Source organism: Gossypium hirsutum, chromosome A03 (genome assembly GCF_007990345.1).
Source record: "Gossypium hirsutum isolate 1008001.06 chromosome A03, Gossypium_hirsutum_v2.1, whole genome shotgun sequence".
Classification (NCBI taxonomy): domain Eukaryota; kingdom Viridiplantae; phylum Streptophyta; class Magnoliopsida; order Malvales; family Malvaceae; genus Gossypium; species Gossypium hirsutum.
Window position 1 is genome coordinate 74,069,524 of NC_053426.1, and position 14,874 is coordinate 74,084,397.

Below are 14,874 nucleotides of genomic sequence, written 5' to 3' on the forward strand. Positions count from 1 at the left end.
AGCTGGATCTCAAGTCTATCTTAAAGAATACAGTAGCTCTCTTCAGCTAGTCGAACAAATCATCGATCCTTGGCAAAAGATACTTATTCTTGATAGCCACCTTGTTCAATTGGTGATAATCTAGACACAGCCTTATTGAACCATCTTTATTCTTTACAAATAATACGGAAGCACCCCAAGGCAAAAAGCTTGGCCTTGCAAAACCTTTATCCGTCAGCTCTTTCAACTGTGCTTTTAATTCCTTCAGCTAGGTTGGTGTCATCCTATACGGAGTAATAGAAATAGGAGCTATCCCTGGCACTAGTTCAATATTAAACTCTATCTCTCTTTCAGGAGGCAATTTGGGTAATTCCTCCGGGAACACATCTGGATATTCACATACTATTGGCACGGACTCAATCTTCAACTCCATTTCCTTAGTGTTTAGTACAAAATCAAGGTAGGCTTTGTACCATTTTCTCATATTTTTTAAACAACCATTGCTGTGATTACAATCGGCAGTGTATCCAATTCTCTTGAAACAACCTGTAGAACCTTACCATCTGGGCACTTCAATTCAATATACTTGCTACCACAGTTTACAATTACATTATGTAAGGCTAACCAATCCATGCAAAGTATTACATCAAGCTTATCAAATGGCAATAACATAAGGTTAGCCGGAAAACAATGACCCTAAATCGTCAAAGGATAATTTTTATAGACTTTATCAACCAGGACTAACTTGCCTAATGGGTTTGACACTCTGATTATAAATTCTGTAGGTTCAATGGATATATTCATACTAGACACCAATCTCATGCAAATGTATGAATGCGTTGACCCTGGATCAATTAAGGCAACAACACAACTATTAAAAAGAGAAAAAGTACCCGTGATAACGTTAGGAGCAGAGGCTTCCTCTCGAGTGCGTATTGCATACATTCTTGCCGGGGCTTGAGCAGATTTCGTGGCATCTTTGGCCACAACTCGACTGCCACTAACACTTCCAGGATACTTCGGAGGTCTACCTCGTGGAATAAGAGCACTCAATTTCAGGGTTACTTCCACCTATTTATCGGTTCGCTCTGGGCAGTCTTTGAGGAAGTGGTCAAGAGAACCACATCTATAACACGCACCGCTCTTCATCTGGCACACTCCGAAGTGAAATTTATTACAGTTTTTACACTTTGGCTTTTGGTTATCTATACTCCCCACACTAGTCACCATCGGGAAGGAAGACTTCTAATTACGTCATTTGGAGCCTCTCGCTCTACCCGAATATCTTACCGATGAAGTGGAGCGTTCATGTTGGCTCCTCGATTTCTTTGTGAGAAATGAGAGCGTCTTACCGCTAGATCTCTTGCTCGCAACTTAAGCTTCTCTCTTAGTTTACTTCCTTTCATTATTAAGCTCCTCAACTTTCTTGGTCGGATCAGCTAATGCAGCAAACTCTCGTATCTCAAGGATCCCAATCAATAGCTTGATTTCCTCATTTAGACCTTCCTCGAAGCGTTTACACATTTCTGACTCTGTTTGAACCCATTCAGTCGCATACTGACTTAGCCTTACAAACTCTCTTTCATATTCCGATACAGTCTTATTCCATTGTTTGAGTTCCAAGAACTCCTTCTGTTTCGAGTCTAAGAACCTTTGGCTGATATATTTCTTCTTAAACTTCGCTTGGAAAAATTCCCAAGTGACGTTTTCCTTTGGCACCACTGAAGATACAGTCTTCCACCAGTGGTATGCAGTATCATTTAGAAGTGACACGGTACACTTTAAGCACTCTTTAGGTGTGCACGATAATTTTTCCAATACTCGTATAGTGTTCTCGAGCCAGAACTCGGCTCATTCTGCATCATCATCAATCTTAGCTCTAAATTCCTCAGCCCCGTACTTTCTAAGTTTGTCTATAGGGGCTTTACCAATTCTTACAGGTACCATACCTCGTGGCTCTTCCTCGTCAGGTTGGTTAGAGGGCGGGGGAGGTCGCGGTATGTTAAGGCGATTCCTCGAATAATCCCTAAACCACTCATCCATCATGTCAAAGAAGGCAGCTCTAGCCTTTTCCTGACCTTCAGACATAGGCCTTCTACTACTACTAGAAACAACTCGTTGTACGGAAGCTAGAGCATGGCTCTCGGCTCCCTCAGACTCATCTTGTCCTTGATTGGAAGACATTTACTATATTCAAAGATAATTAAACAGTTAGGAGATATCACACTATCAACGTTCATATAATGGCATGTATAGCTAAACTCGATGCACTCTACTGTAGTCCTAGAATCGTCTAGACTATTGCTCTGATACCACTAAATGTAACACCCCATACTCGTACCCGAAACTGGGACCAGGTATGAGGCGTTACCAAGCATGTACTTGAACATTTTCGGGAAATAAGGGTTATAAAATTTTGATCCAATTTGAAACCAATCCAATAGCATCTCGGTGTGTCTATTAAGAGCCTACGAGGCTCAAACATACATTGAAATTGATCTGGGACTAAACCAAGGACCTAATAAAAATTTAAGAAAAATTCTTAGTTAATGTCTCACACGCCCGTGTGGAGACATTGCACACGCCCGTGTGCTTTAGGACACGTCCGTGTCCCCTACCCGTGTGGAATTAATTGAATTTATTTTCTACTTCGAACCTACAGGGGTTTTCACACGGCCATACACACGCCCGTGTCTCTGGCCCGTGTCCTTCACACGGCCTTGACACGCCCGTGTGGTCGCTCATGTCCAAAAACTCAAGCATTCTGTTTATGACGTCAACATGCATTTAGGGGCATACGGCCAAGACACACGCTCGTGTGTTAGGCCGTGTCCTCCACACGGCTGTGTCTCTACCCTTTTGTTTACTATCATGCATTCTAACTTAAAATTTTAGGTGCAGGGGACATACGGTTATGCCACATGCCCATGGGGTGGTCCATGCGTCACACACGGTCTAGACACACGCCTGTGTGTCTGCCCGTGTAGACCATGTTAGGCTATTTTTCAAGCTTTTTGTCACCCTCTAACATATGTTCTCACTTATAGGTTTCCATAAAATATAGTTAGGCCTAATTATACTCTCAAATGACCTCGATAATCCTCATTTCATCGGTCTTACACATGCTAGGATTATTTCTCTTGTATCAAGAATGTCTATGCCTTATAACACATTCAAGATTGGCTCATTATTATAACTCATTGCCAATTATAGTCTAGTCATCCCATGTGATTCGGTCATGTTACATTGGTATCTACTTATGATACACCATCGTTCATCTCAATAACATAGAACACAAATATGCACAACTATGTAGGTCATACCTTATAACAGAATGAGTAAAATCCTATGGCCATATGCATGTGGACATGTACACCATACAAGCCTTCATATTGGCTAATCAAATGACATATATTACAAAATTAACAAAAGCCCTATATATGCCATTGAACAAGATAAGAGTATCTATATACCAAAGCTAGACAAGATGATAGTGTGTTGACTCTCCAATCGTCTTCCAATCTTCGTGAGTCCACGAGCTCTGTAAGACAGGGAAAAGAGAGGGGTAAGCATTTACATTCTTAGTAAGCCCGAATAATTGGAAAATAAACTTATCGATTTCTTTAGCATGCAACCATATTAGGCAAATAAACCAACAAATATGGAATGGTTTCCCTGTCACATGCACTCCATCAACAAGTTAGTCACATAACATTACACTATGTAACTTATCTAAGGTGAGCTCATCATTCAATGTTTTCATTTTTGTATCACATATTAATCTCTTTGAGTTACTCAAAAAATCTAGATAGATTATCCATTTACTGTCAAGTCATCAGAAGGATCATCTCATGTATGCACTCCCGCGATCCTCACATCTTACGGTGGGATTACCAGTCTAGGCTAAATCCCTTATAGCGACAAACACCCTCAATGAGCTCGGATCTGAATTACCAGTCTAGGCTAAATTCAGACCCTAATTGGATTATCCGTCCAGGCTAAATCCACAATGCACACATATTCTTCGGGAGGCTCGATCACTCAAAGAACACCAGTTCGGGCTAGATCCTTTCTACATTTGAGATCAACAGATTACCCGTCCGGGCTAAATCCTTTTCCGTAACACATGCAGGATCTCAAGTCATGTAAGCTATGGTTTATCCATCGAATTTCCCTTTTTACTTCAACCGGGACATTTATTATCATATCCTTATTATTGACAGATTTCATGGATTTTCATTCCATCCTTATAACTAAATATCATGCATTCATAACACACGTAATTAGGCATATTAATAGTTTACTTAAAGTTATTCAAACTTACCTGGTATTCATCTCGGATTTGCATTTCGGTTATTCCAAAACCTTTCATTTTCCTCGATCGACTTCCGAAATTTGCTCCTCGGGGTCTATAACAATAAAAATGAATCATCAATACCTCACATTATTCTTTTTGAGCCTGAATTTCACCCTCGAACAAAATGACTCTTTTGACCTAACCTTTCACATTTTTATGATTTAGTCCCTAGGCTCGTATAGTAAAATGCATGCAATTTCTACCTTACCCAAGCCTAGCCGATTGTTCTTTCCTCTTATGGCAACCCACATTTCTCCATTATTTCACATTTTTACCACATATTTTACACCTTTTGCAAAAAAGTCCTTTTAGGGGTTTTACATGAAAATCACCTAGAAAAAGATGTTTAACACACATACAACTTTTATATTCCTCCATAAAACATCAAAGAATAAAAATTTCACACATGGGTCACTTTACAAACATGAACCTTAACTCAAAATATGGTAGAAATGGAGAGAGTAAGCTATCGAGATTTCAAAAATGCAAAGAACATTAAAAACGGGGCTTGAGAGTACTTACTATTAAGCTTGAAATTGTTGAAAACCCTAGCTATGGAGGGCCTGAGAAATTCAACTAGATGAGGGAGAAGAATGGCTGATTTTTACCTTCATTTTCCCATTTAATTTCATTAATTAGCTAAATCACCAAATGCCCTTAAGCCCTTTCTTTAAAATTTTATCCATACATGCTCATTTTTGTCAAAACTTAGAAATTGGGCAAATTTCTCTTTAAGGCCTTCTAATTAATAATCTAAAGAAATTTCATACAAATTGTTTCTAGAATCCAAGTTTTGCAATTTATTCAATTTGGTCCTTATTTACCAATCGGACAACTTACTCATAGGATTTCCTCATGAAACTTTAACACATACATATTTTCATATTCTAGACCTCATAATAATCATAAAATAAATATTTCAACATCGAATTTGTGGTCCCAAAACTACTGTTCCAACTAGACCCTATTTTGGGATGTTACAAGAAGGTAGGTCGCGGATAACATTGGTGAAGTAGACGACTCAGTGAGGCTTATCCTTGCATAGATACTGGTGAAATTGAAAATGTAACACCCCTTACCTGTATCCAAAGTCGAGACAGGGCACGAGGCATTACCGAACGTTTACATTAATACTCACGTAAAAACGGGTCATAAATTTCATCCAATTTGAAACTATTCATATAGATACATATTGTCCCTTATATGGGCCTACGAAATCCCCAAAACACGCATTAGGGATGGTTCGGGACTAAGTCAAAATCTTTGGAAAACTTAGAAAATTTTTCATCAAAATAATGTCACACGCCCATGTGATGAAGGGGACACGCCAGTGTCCTTAGGCCGTGTAACTTTCTGTTTATGACGTCAGCACCAAAACAAGGTCACACGGCCATATCACATGCCCGTGTGGCTAGACCGTGTGGTCAATTAAAAATTAAATGATTTTTCTTAAAATGGTGCAGACTTCAAACGGCCAGAGTAAACGCCCGTGTCTTAGCCCGTGTGTTTACTACTAGGCATTCCGACTTGTAAAACTAGGGTGCAGGGGACACACGGCCGAACAACACGCTTATGGGGAAAACCGTGTGTCACACACGGCCTAAACACATGCTCGTGTGTCTACTCGTGTGGACAAGTTTGTGGCTACTTTCCAAGCCAATTGCCACCCTCCTTTGAATATGATCAATCATTGTTTCAAAGGCTTACAACTGTAACGCTTAGGTTTGTGCAAGTGCACACAGTCGTTATCAAGTAATAAGTAAATATCGAGTTATCGTCTCCACAAGGATTATATTCGTGCTAAGTCACTCAATTATAAAAATATTATTAACAACTTGGTAAATAGAAACACAATTTGATTTGGAAGTATTTATTAAAATTATGTAAAATTAATCTAGATGCAATGATCCCTAATGTGATTTATCCTAACATGCAACTATATGAATGAAGTAGATTTTAGTAGAATTAACAGAATAAGTAACAATTATAACATAAATAAGCTAGGACAATTACTTTAATTACACTTAAATTATTAACCGCATGCTTATCAATATTCAAAAAAACATTCCATGGGAACTCGATCTTTCATGAGTTTGGAAACCACATTAGGTCCTTTCGAAATCCTTTACTTAGTAAATACGAATTTTATTGGTCCTTATTTACCAAGGGTTTCTTAGTTTTCGTGGGAGCTAACAGGGACGTGTTAGGTTTGAAACAGTTTAACCACATAAATCTAAAAAACTATGCAGATAACAGAGCTTGGTTAGGGTTGTTATGTAACCTGCAATTTAATCGGGTTAGGATCTAAATTGAGCATGCACATCTCAATTATGTGTCCAATAGCCTTTGTCTAGTTAGGATCGCTCAACTAATTCAGGTGCATTTCAATCACGTATGAATGAAATACAGACTTGATTTTAATTGAAAACATGATCGATTGAGGCACAAACATTATAAGCATGAATCAAATAATTATTATTTAATCAAAGCAATCATCATAACAACAAATTTAAGTAAAAATGTGATGAATTATATAAGAAAATCCTATATATTTTTCAGTTTACAACAACATGGCTTGATTTTCACTCAAAATGTGGTTAATATATGACCATATAGAGTTAACTTAGCACATATTCAGTTTAGTAAGTGGCTTAAGTCATTCCACACAAATTCCATAATAAATCTTTAGCAATAACCTACTTCTCATTTATACCATTTTATCAAGATTGTGGCCACACCTATTGATTTTAATTCTTTCTCTAAACATGAATGACATTCAGCACTCTAGTAAACACAAGTAACGAATATTTCTTTTATACCCAAAACGAAAATGTTGATAGTGTGATCAAAGCTCCAACCGTCCTCCAACTTTCATGAGCCCTCAAGCACTATAAGACAGGAAAAAGTAAATTGGGGTAAGCATTACATGCTTAGTAAGTTCGTATAATGGAAAGTAAACTTACCGGTCATTTTAAACACCTAATCTCAATAAGCCATACTACCCATCAATTTTAGATAATTTCCCTAAACAAATGCACTCAATCAATAAGTTAGTCTAAAATATTATAAGGTGCATAGATGAGCTCATCATATCATGTACACATTCTATTTCATGTTTCTCATGTCTTATATATATATCATCCATTGAATTACTCAATTCTCGATGGATATTTTATCTGTCAATTCATATCTAGCAGTACCATCTTGGTGCACTCTCGAGCCACATATCCTACAGTAGAATTACCAATCTAGGCTAAATTCTAACTCTACCATATACTCTAAGGGCTTTATCAGATTACCAGTCCAAGCTAAATCCAGTCAATTAGGATTACCAGTCTAGGCTAAATCCTAATTGAAACATATATTTGATAGGCTCATTTCGGGGTTACCCGTCTGGGCTAAATCCTTTCTACAACACATGCTGGATTCCGTTTTGTATAAGAAAATAACCTAACGATCGGAATTCAAAAATTCAAACGGATTACAATCCTTTTTCAATCAATTTTTAACTTATGAATAATTTCACATAATTCAATATTCTTACATTACACATTCAATTCCACACAACAATTATAATCAACATATTTACATATTCAATTAAGTTACACGAACTTACCTAGTTGATGTTTCGGTTTTGAATTCTGACTATTCCAAAACCTTTTGTCTTCCAAGGTCTACTTTCGGGATTGGTCTTTCCAAGTCTATATAAGCAAATTAAATTATTAATGTATCACATTCATCAATTTCAGCCCAAAATTTCACTTTATGGAAAAATTACCTTTTTACCCCTAACTTTGCAAATATTTACACTTTGGTCCCTAGGCTCGTCAAATAAAATGCATGTATTTTTCTTGGTTACCCAAGCCTAGCTGAATCATATACTAGTTCATCGCAGCCCACATTTTCTTTTATTTCACATATCTACTACTCATTTTACACCTTTTTAGAAACAAGTCCATTTTAGGTGTTTTCATGAAAAACCACTTAGCAAAAGATGTTTATCATACATCAAACTTTCATATTCATCCATTAAACACCAAATTAAAAGCATGCCACAGATGGATAAGTTTTTGAACATGAACCCTAGCTCAAAATGACGGTAGAAATAGCTAAATCATGCTTTAAGGACCTCAAAAACATAAAGAACATTAAAAACGGGGCTAGGACATACTTACAATCAAGCTTGAAAGTTGAAGAAAAACCCTAGCTATGGCCTCTCAAATTTTCGGCACTTGATGGAGAAGATGAACAAGATTTTTACTTCATTTTCCCTTTTTATTCGTTAATTAACAAAATGACCAAAATGCCCTTTTTACTAAACTTTGAATTTTTATCCATGCATGCTCATTTTTGTCCAAAATTTTAGAACTTGGTCAAATTACTATTTAAGGTCCTCAAACTAATAATTCAACTCAATCTATGTTAAAAGCTTCTAGAACTCAAGTTTTGTAACTTATTCAATTTAGTCCCTAAAAATAAATTGGGCATCTTAGGCATAGAATTTCTTCATGAAATTTTCACACAAGCATGCATTCACATCCTAGACCTCACAATAATCATAAAATAATTATTTCTACTTTAGATTTGTGGTCTTGAAACCACTGTTCCGACTAGGCCCTAAGTCAGGATGTTACAGGGGATTGTACGATGGGGTTTGTAACATCTCGAAATTGGGCCAAGTCAAAATAGTAGTTTTGAGATGACAAATCTGACATTAAAATAATTATTTTATGATTATTATGAAGCCTAGGATATGAAAATAAGCATGTGTTAAAGTTTCATGAAGAAATCCCAAGTATAAGGTGTCCAATTGGAAATTAGGGACCAAATTGAATAAATTGCAAAACTTGGGTTCTAGAAGCAATTTACATGAAATTGCTTTGGATTATTAATTAGGAGGTCTTAAATAGTAAGTTTCCCAATTTCTAAGTTTTTGGACAAAAATGGGCATGCATGGAAAATTTTAAAAGTTTAGTATGGAGGGGCATTTTGGTCATTTAGTAATAAAATTAATAAAAAGGGAAAATGAAAGCTAAAATCAGCCATCTTCTTCCCCATAGCAGCCAAAATTTGTATGTTCTCCATAGCTAGGGTTTCAACATTTTCAAGCTCAATAGTAAGTACTCTCTAGCCCTGTTTTTCATGTTCTTCGTATTTCTGAGATCCTCGTAACACGCTCTATCTATTTCTACCCATATTTTAAGCTAGGTTTCATGGTTAGAAATTTACCCATGCATGAGATGCTTATGTTTTGATGATTTATGGAGGAGTAGGAGAGCTTAAAGGATACTAAACAACTTTTACTAAGTAGATTTTCATGGAAAATGGCTTAAAAGACCATTTTGTAAAAGTCGTAAAAATGGGTAGAAAAATGTGAAATGAAGGAAAATGTTGGCTGCTATAAGTATGAAAAATATTCGGCTGGGCTTGGGTAACCAAGAAAATTACATGCATTTCATTATACGAGCCTAGGGACTAATTTGTAAATGTTGTAAAAGGTTAGGTGCAAAATGGTCATTTTGTACAGGGTTGAGTTTTATCCTGAAAATGAATAATGTGAGGTATTAAAAATCTATTGTTGCTTATATAGACCCCGAGAGACCAATCTCGGAGGTCAATCGAGGAAAACAAAAGGTTTCAGAGCAACAGAAATTTGAACCCGAAATGATTACCAGGTAAGTTCGTGTAACTCAAATGTAGACTATTTAAATACATTAAACATGTATATTTATGTATGAGTTATAATATTGCTATTCGTTGTGAGATAATGTATGAAAAATATTATGTTAATGAAAAGTTGATAAATTGTCTCTGTTGAAGAACAAGGATATCTGATGGATTTTTTCGGAAATGAATTGATGGTAGAAAGAATCTAGCCCAGACAGGTGATCCTAAAGTGATCTAGCCTCCCGAAGAATAGGTGTGCTGAAATAGATTTAGCCCGGACGGGTAATCTGATTAGGATCTGAATTTAGCCTGGACTGGTAATTCAGATCCGAGCTCATAGGAGTATATGTCGTTGTAGGGGATTTAGCCTGGACTGGTAATCCCGTCGTAAGAGCGAGGTTCACGGGAGTGCGTACTTAAAATGACCACTTGCATGAAATGACTGTAAATGGGATATCCATCGAGATTCTGAGAAATTCAACGGGGTTAAAATGAGAAATGAGAATGAAATTTCCTAAATTGATGAGCTCATGTAAGATTAATGCTATAATGTATTGACATGAGACTAACTTGATGTTCGAGTGTATGTGATAGGGAAATTATATTATACTTGTTGGAGTGAATATCTAATATGGTTGTATGCTAAACAACTGGTAAGTTTACCTTCTAGTTATCCGAACTTACTAAGCATGTTAATGCTTACCCCCTCTCTTTTCCCTTGTTTTACAGAGCTCTCGGACTCATAAAGATTGGAAGATAGTTGGAGCTCCGATCACACTATCAACTTGCCTTGCTTTGGTATATAGAAACTTTTATTTTGTTATACTGGCATGTATAGGATTCTTGGTCATTTTTGTTATATGTGTCATTTGGCTAGCCAAAGTAAAGGCTTAAATGATATGCTTATTCATTTTGTATATGGCCATGAGATATGGCTCATATTGATGTAGGTTGTAAACCTACTAATTGTGAATGTTTATGCTTGAATGTTTCATGTGATGGTTGATGCGATATACCATGAATGGACGTGTGTAATGTGGCCAAATCATTTGGAAATGGTTTATGTCATAATTGGCATGGGTTATAAATAGGCCAAGGATAAAATGGGATTTTTGAAATGTTAACCCTAACACAAAGAGGTAATATTAATATAGGTTAAAAAGGGACATGAAATAACATGTATGACCTTGGCCAAGAAGGTTTAAAGTGTACATTTATACCACGATAAATGTCCAAGAAGTATATTAGTGTGTATGGATGTTTGAGGGTGGCCAAAAGCTTGGAAAATAGCCTCCAAAAAGGTCCACACAGTTAGACACACGGGCATGTGTCCTGGTCGTGTGTGACACACAGTCAGACCCCATGAGCGTGTTGTACTGCCGTGTTTCCCCTGCACCTAGAATTTTAGGGCAGTATGCATGGTAGTAAACACACGGGTAGAGCCACGACCGTGTGTCTCAGCCGTGTGGAGGACACAGCATCTAGCCACGGGCGTGTGCCTTGGCCATGTGCTCCTAAATGAATGATGACATCATAAACAGAATGTCCAGGTTTTTGCACACGGGCTGTGACACGAGCGTGTTGTGGACATGTAAGGGACACAAGCTAGGGGCACGAGCTTGTGCCCGGCCGTGTGAAAACCCTTATAAGTTTGAAATGAAAAATAATTCCACACGGGTACAGGACACGGTCATGTCCCAAGCACACAGGCGTGTGAGGCTTAAACATGAAAATTTTTATAAAATTTTCTTAAGTCCTTGGTTTAGTCTCAGACTGCTTTTAACGCATGTTTTAGACCTTGTAGGCCAATAATAGGGACAATATGATTTTGTTATATTGGTTTTAAATTGGAATGAAATTTTATATACCGTTCTTCCTGAAATGTTCATGGTTGTGTACGGTAATGCCTCGTACCTTATCCCGATCTCGGGCAGGTAAGGGGTGTTACAGGGTTTGTTACTTAATATGGGTTTAGATTTATTATAAGTTGATTCTGTTATTAAATAATTTTTTTAAAGTTTAAGTTTATCTTTGCGAACCATTTCTTAAAACATTTTATTATCCTTTATTATGAATAAAGTTTGATGTTTATTCATGCATAAGTGTTACGTGTATTTCATCTTGTCATGATATACAAGTCAAATTTATTAACTACTTTTTTTTCTACGACCTCAAAAATTACATGCGTACCCTTGATAGAGATAGTCTTTCTACTTATGCAAAACCCTACTAAAGAATAAAACCCCTTGCATGCATAATTCATTTGTTTCCGAAGTTTGTTTGTTAATGAAACCATATTGTATATTGCAAACTTTAGTATTACGAACTATGATATTTAGTAAACCTATACTATTGTATGCGAACTTATGCTTTTGCACGAACTCATACTTTATGTGTTGTGAACTTATATTGAATGTTGCTATACGGTTATTTGATGTTTGCATACCCTTAAGTCTTTCTACAGTTTGACAGGTGAACCATTCATTTATTTGTTTTGTAAGCTCGTATGTTTTATATACAATTTATAAGTACATTTTTCTATTGTGTAATAACTTGGCATATTTCATGCTGTAAGTAAGTGGTGTGTTGGAGGTTAAGTTAGGAGCTAACGGAGAGCCACTTCAATGGCTAATGTGGCACGCCGTATTTGGGTTAAACCTAATTGGGCGAGTTTGGGGCGTTACAGTACTACTGCTGCAATAGCATATTAGTAGCATGAAATGTTGAAAATGTTTTCTCTAACCAATTCTCATCTATGTTTTCTCCACATAATTTTAGTTGAGAACTAATTTTAAAAAGTTCCAAATTGTATTCACTTACAATATTAAAATCCTGCAACCATAAGTGCATCCAATCATAACGAGTTTTAGGGAGTATCATCATTTTCTGATGGTCAAATCGTTCTTTTAGATTATTCCACAACTCAAAAGAGTCTTTTACAATGAGATATTTCACTTTTAATCCTTCATGTAGATGATGACGGATGAAAATCATTACTTTTGCCTTATATTGATGTAGATATTTCAACATCTAGCACCCATGACAAATAATTCTTGCTTGAGATGTCTAGGGCCACAAAATCAAGTTTGACAAGATTTGATATTATACTCACTAAAAAATAGTAAAATAATAAGCAGTCTCAATAGTAAAACAACCCAAATATATATACCAAATTTGCAGAATAATAATATGTATGTCAAATATTGGCATAGAGAGGAATAGTCATAACAATAACTTAAGACAAATTGAAATAATTGAAATTTCTTTTAGTAACCTTAAAAAAATGTATATATAATTATCATTATAATACTTATGTAAAATTGATTTGTATGCTTTGAATATTTCTCTTTTTATAGAAATATAATGAACAAATTAAAACAATCATATGTATGTTGTATATAGTTCAACAGGAGTTTTATTGGAAAGTTATATATAGTTGCAATGACATGAACTTCACTATGAACTTGTAAAGGCTTGTGCTAATAATGTATTATAAAACTAAAAGAAGAATACAAAGATAAAGAGAGAAAGAAAGATAAAGAAATGAAATGATGATTCAATTTTTACTTAGAGATGCAATAAACTTGCACATGCCCTCTATTTATAAGGCTTCAAGTACCATAAGTTACAAAGCATTAAGGACCAACATTAAGGTACCCTATAAATAATTTAGAGCTTACAAGATAACGAATTTACACATTCTTTAGGGATTACAATAGGATAAATTTGTAGGGGTTATGGACATCAATTTATTAATGGATTTACAACACCATTCACTTTGATCTTACTCATTTTTTCATTTGCTTTGTTTTTTTATGCTCTCTTCATTTTTATCTTTTTTTCCCTCTTTTTTCATGTAGATCGGTGTTGGATCCACTCCTCCCAAACCATTAATAATGTATATGTGTTTTATTTATAACTCAAAGTAAAATCTTGACTTGAAGCAAAATCTAGTCTTACAACATTGCTTTCATTCTTAACAATAGTAAAATTTTCTACCATCAATGGCCTATCTGTAGGATTTTCCTGATTATTATGAAAAGAAATAAATGAGAAAATATTAAGAATGCAGAGGACAAGAGAGAAGAGCAAAATATTTGAGATTTATTTGAGAAAAATATTGTTTCAGTTTTTGGTAAGTTTCAATTTTTTGAAATTTGAGAATTTTTTCTTTTAATTTATAATACAAAGTACCCTAGTTTTTTATTCTATACCCGTCATTTCTTTCTTGTAACTCTATTTACTAGATTAATTAGGTTTTTGAGTAACTTTCAATTTTGGAAAATTTTATAATACAAAGTGCTCTTTTTCTTCTCCAAACCCACTATTTCTTTTATCAAATTTCAAGTTAATATTTTACTTTCAGCTATAAATAAATAAATATATATTATTTTTAATAATTTAGGAAGAGTGGAGCTAGTGTCGATATGCATGAAAAAGGAGAAAAAAAGGTAAAGAAAGATGAAAATAAAGAATGTGTAAAACAACAAAGCAAATGACAAAAACGAGTAGGATGAAAATGAATGTGTATTTAGTGTTTTTTTTCTTGTGAAGATTCAAAGACTAATTTTTGATGAGATTGGATATAAAAATTAGTTGCAAAATTCTTGGTTTTTCTTTGTTGCAATTGATTTTTTATATGATTTTATAATTTATTTTAAGATTTTTTTAACAATTATTGTTAAGAAAATTTTAAAATATCAAAATAATTTTTTAATTATAGTTTAGGGACCAGATTAACTATTAACCTTTTGAATCAAGGTGCAACATTACTTTTTTTTAATGGAGGTTAACAGTCTAGTGATAAAAATGCAACAATTTAATACCATTAGCGACTATTATGCAACTTTTGAAAGTTGATGACTGAAATA